Here is a 6,000-nt window from a genome sequence, read left to right as displayed (position 1 = left end):
TAGGGGGACGAAGTCTAGCGTCTCGAGGTTATATTGAAAACATTTAACTTTTGTAAGACCAACAATGGAGATCGAATATCTTAATAATAATCAAGCTCATTATTTAAAGTGAGTTGTATTTTCTTTGATTCTCTTTATTTAATTTATTTATTTTAAATATATATTTATTTAAAATTTCCAATTTAGAATGAAAAATTCTAAATATAAATTTTAATTTAATATTTATAAATTTTACTTAGATGGATATAAAAATAACATGAATTATTTCCATCTTAGTAATAATTTCCAATAAATATTTAGAAAAATATTCAATTTAAGTTGTTACAAAATTAATATAAATTAATTTACAACTCAAATTTAATTCTCTATAAATATATATTGCATTTCGAAAAATTAAAGTATTTAAGAATACAATTTTCGAAAATGCATGTTAAAATAAAAAATTAATCCTGGAAAAATTATTCTAATTTAATGTTGACCCAAAATTAATTAATAAAATTAATTTACAACAAAAAATATAATTTTCCTATTTAATTAAATATACAAGAAAAATTTCAAATATTTAAGTATGATGATGAAAATCAACTTAAATATTAATTTTCTATTTAATTAAATACACTACAAAAATACTTCAATCAAAAATATCATCTATCTAGATTTTCTTTTGACTAATTAATTCAATTTCTAATAATATACTTTAATTCAATTTATTTTAAATTAATCAATAAATAAAAAAATCATTGATTTAAGTTGATCCAAGCATTAATTAAAATAAATAATTAATTTACAACTTAATCTATTTTTCAAGATAAAATTCAAAATTCTAGCATTTAAGAAATGCAATTTCAAAAATTGATTAATAAAATAAAGAAAAAATATATTTTGAAAATTATTTAAATTTAGTTGAAAAAAAATTTCAACTAAATAATTTTCTATTTAATTAAATGTCATGAAAAAGAAATATTTAAGTATGATGATAAAAATCAACTTAGATATTCAATTTTCAAATTAATTAAATGTATTAAATTCAAGAAATAAATAATTAAGTGTAGAGAAGGCTTAATTATTAGTCTCTAGTTTAATACTAGGAAAAATATACTTAAAATAAATTGTACCAAAATTAATTATATAAATAATTAATTTCACAATGTATAATATTTTCCTATTTAATATTAGAAATAATAAGTAGTCTAGAAATAACTATCTAGAAAATATCTTATTTGACTAAGTATCTTTTCCACAAAATTTGAAAAAAATATCTAATTTAAGTTGTATTAGAAAAAATCTAGAACTTAAATATTTTTCAAATTTAAATTTAATTAAATATCAAAAATTAAGTTGTAACCACTTAATTTGAAAATATTCCATTTTAAGTTAATATTCGAAAAGATATTAACTTAAAAAATATCTAAAGAATCTTAATAACCAATGCCTAAAATTCCTCAACTTAATTTTGAAATTTGAAATTCAAAAGATATTCAGATTTAAGTTGGTTAGTTGTAAATAACTAAATATCAACTTAAATAGGAATATTTAATGAAAAATTTAAATTAAGCTCCAGAAAGAATCTAGATGGTTATAATTCTATATTTAATTAAATACAAGAAAATACATATAGTTTAGCTTAGAATAAAAAATTCTTTAAACTATAATTTTCTTAAATTAATTTCAAAATAAATGAAATTAATTATGTTGCTAATCAATTTTATTAGGTTAAACTAGTGTAATTAACCTAGTACAGTTGTTCAAATTAGGCAAATGGGCCTTCACAATTGGGGTGGTTCATGTGAGGGGGTGCTGGGTTCAGTATGTCGTACCCACTTCTATGGCTCCCAACTCTCACACAAGGCCCAAAAGAGAGGAATTTAACCTTAATAAGAACAACTGTTATTAATTGAATAAGCCCAATAACTAAATGGGCCTAAATAAATTCTATCAAGAACTATGATAATTTATTTTAGCAACAAAAACCTATATGTATCTATAATCAAATTAAACACATAGGCTCACACAGGCACACTTTGGATGGATCCTATCATGTTGCTAGGTCATACACAGATGAAAGAAGATTGTAAATATACCTGTGACAAATTATTATCTTGACCAAGGGAGCCATCAGATCATTAGATCTGGCAAAAAGTAACCATGGCTATTTGCAATTAAGTAATAATAGGTTTTGAAAACTTACAAACAAGTTAAAACACATACTCCTGCAACAAGGTTAGTTGGATAGTTGGATGTAGGATTTATTTAATTTTAAATTAAATATTTAATTTCGAAAATAATTAATTAAATAATAAAAAAAATTCGAAAATTTAAAAAATTTGAAAAATTCGAAATTTTTAAAAATTTAAATTTAAAATTAAATCTACAATTTTTGAAAAATTAGGTTTCAACCAACCTAAATATCATTTCAAAATTTGCTAACTACTTTTAAAATTTAAATGTTATTTTATAAATAAAAATTAAATAAAAATTAGAAAAGATAAGTTAAATATCTTTTTCAGATTTTAAATTTAATTTAAATAAATAAAATAACAAAATTTAAAAGTTAGCAAAATATCTTACATCTATTTAAAATTACATGATTATAATTATCTTATTTTAAATTTAAATAAGGTCAAAATATCTAAAAAAGATTTAATTTAAAAAAAATATATATAAAATCTGACCTTAAATTTAAAAATAAGATAAGATATAATCAAATTTAAAAATAAGATAGATTTTTAAGCAAGAAGATAGATACTAATTTTATTCAAATTCAAATTACACTAATATCTTGAATTAAATTTAAAAAATATTAAATTAATTCAAAATGATAATTAGAATTGAATTAGGAATAGTAATAGTATAAATACAAAACTATACCAAAAATCGGAAGTTAATTCCATGAAAAAGCATGAAAAATCGAAGAAAAACAAAAAAATTGTGAACTGTACGGACAGTTTTCGCGATCTCAGGAAAATTTCAAAGACAAACCCCGATTTTTTTCAAATCTTCAAAAATTCATAACTAATTCAAATAAAATCGAAATTGAGTTCTGTAAAAGGCTAACTTGCTTAATTTTTTTCCATACTATCCAATAAAAATAATTCCAGAAACAAAATCGCAATTATTTTTCACGAAAATTTACAAACATCAATCAATCATCAAATAACACTCAATACAACATGATACCATCCAAAAATCATACAAACAATCATTTTAAAGTCCAAATTTCTTGCAAGTAAATCAATTACCATGGCTCTGAGGCCAGTTGTTGGAATTTATTTTACTAAGATCTTAGATCTACTCACAAGTATGTTGATTAACATCCTAAATATGAACTTTCTAAAACGATAAATTAAACACATATAAAGTTTAAGAAACCTTACATTGGGTGCAGCGGAACATAATGACTCCTTCCGTTCAGATATCTAGCCCTTGATTCCTTTCTGTAGCAGAGCATTATCAATATCTGAACCTGGATCTCTTTCTCTGAATCTTTGATGCTGAAACTCCTTTGCTGGTGATCTTTCTTCACGATCTTCCTCACTATGATTGAGGTATCACTTGCTGTGTGTGGGCACTACTCTCACACTAAGATTTTTCAAATTGAAGAGGGAAGGAGAAAGAGAAGGGTCAGCCAAAGATAAGGAGAGAGAAGGCTCAGTTTTTTCTGAAGGAAAAATAGAAAATTTAAGTGTAAATTTCCTGAAGCCTTCACTATCTATTTATAGCATTCCACTAGGGTTAGGTTTAAATTATTTGGCATTAAAATAATGAAAATATCAGTTTAAATTTCCTACAAATGTGGCTGGCCCTATACTAGTGGATTTGGGCCTCACTTTTTGCAATTTTGCAGTTTTACCTTTTCTGCATCTGATTTTCTCAAAAACGCCAATTTTCTAATTCAACCATTTAAATGTCAATTCTAACTATTTAATAACTATAAATAATTATTAAATAATATTGTCATTTATCATATTTATTAATTGAACCATACAAAGTATCATAATTAACAAATATGCCCCTATAAACTCTTTCTTTACAATTTCGCCCTTACTTAGTGAAAAATTCACAAATAGACATAGTCTAATTTGAGAATTATAATTGATTAATCAAAACCAATTACATGAGTCTTACAAGTAATATTATCTCAACTAGTAGGGGGACCATGGGTCTATATAACCGAGCTTCCAATAAGTAGATCAAGAATTTAGCACTAAAATTCACTAACTTATTAATTCTTCGTTGAATCCACGCATAGAACTTAGAATTGCACTCTCAGTATATAGAATGCTCTATATGTTCCACCATATAGACACATCATTAGTTATCCATTGTTATAATCCTAATGTGATCAATGATCCTCTATATGAATGATCTACACAGTAAAGGGATTAAATTACCGTAACACCCTACTATGTATTTTATCCTTAAAACACTTGACCCCGTATAAATGATATTTCAGCTTATGTGAAATGAGATCTCCACCATTTATTTTCGTTTGGTCAAGCTCGAAGGAGATCATCCTTTGCTTACTATTCGCCAGATAGAAGCTATAGATTCCATGTTTATGCTAGCGCTCCCACTCAATTGCACTACCGTGTTCCCAAAATGTACGTATCACCCTGACCTAAAAGTAGGCTTAACTAACAAATCAAAGAACACGAATAGCCTTTCAAGATTAAGCCTAATCATAACAGGATTAAGAACATTTGATCTAGGATCAACTTGGCGATATTGACTTGAATAGATTTTACGGTAAGTTTAATAAATCTAAGTCAAAGTTCAATATCGGTCCCTTCCGATGCATACTCCATGCATCCAACCTGAGCTTTACTTTAACCAATGTTCTGGAAAGAACATAGCACTTCTCCAAATGCAAGTAAACTCTGTTGTAGATTATCATATCAGTAAAACCCTATGTCTGATAAATCTAGGAAACTTTATTCACATAATCATGTTTACTTTCCAATGTGTTGACGGCACAATAAACAGGATCAAGTATGTGAAAAGGGTTTCAGATGAATTTATACATTATGTACAGATAATCATGAAATAAATCATGTGAACCATGCAACATTAAATGTTATTTCTGATCTATCTTAATAAGTAGATCTGATTATATTGAAATGAGTTTTATTTAGGGCATAAAACCCAACAAAATCTTCCAGTTTGAAATGGCCCGAGCCAAGGAGCTGGCCAGTACACACTTTACGAGCGGGTCGAGACCTTGAAAACGTAAGAGGAGGATGTTGTCATCGTCAAAATAAAAGTTATAGTATCCAGAAGAATAGTTGGTCTGGGATTTTGAAGACACAAGGTTGGTGTTCATGGTGAAATTTTGGTTAGGAAGAAGTGTATCTGTGGGGAATTTGAAGCTTTCCCAGTAAGTAACATGTTTACCAAACACAGCGCTTCTGAGAACAAGGTTGCCGGAATCATGGAGATGCAGTTTCACAACAAGGCCGGCACAGAACCTGTTCCCCAGTCCCGGTGTCGTGTCGGTACTGCATACTTGATCTCTGCCTATGTCAAGCAAGAAAAGATTACCGTTTTTCAATCAGCAAAAGTTTTGACCCTCTTCTGTTGACTGGTTGGTCTCGATTGGCCATCCAAACTATGGTGGGAACAGAGGACTTGGTATCACTATTAAATTAAAGCAGATTAAATGATTAATTTTACTTAGAATTGTTTTTTTTTTTCCAATTGGTTAAGGCAATCTTTTAAAAATCTCCATTAATATTTGGACATTCATTTTATTATTTGTGGTTTACCACTTCAATAAAAGAATCATGTTGATATCAAACCATCATAGACAGATGAAGCAATATTCGTCGTTCACCACTTCAATAAAAAATTTAGATTATAAGTGTTGTTATATGTATTGTCATTTTTTTATTAATTCTCAGAATTTATTCTTTTATATTCAATTAAGTTAGGTAAAATTTAATTTTTTACTACTGAATGACATCATTCATGATGATATTAATATTAATATATAATTTAACAGCT

Source organism: Cannabis sativa, chromosome 5 (genome assembly GCF_029168945.1).
Source record: "Cannabis sativa cultivar Pink pepper isolate KNU-18-1 chromosome 5, ASM2916894v1, whole genome shotgun sequence".
Taxonomy (NCBI): Eukaryota; Viridiplantae; Streptophyta; class Magnoliopsida; order Rosales; family Cannabaceae; genus Cannabis; species Cannabis sativa.
Note: the sequence above shows the minus strand (reverse complement) of the source record.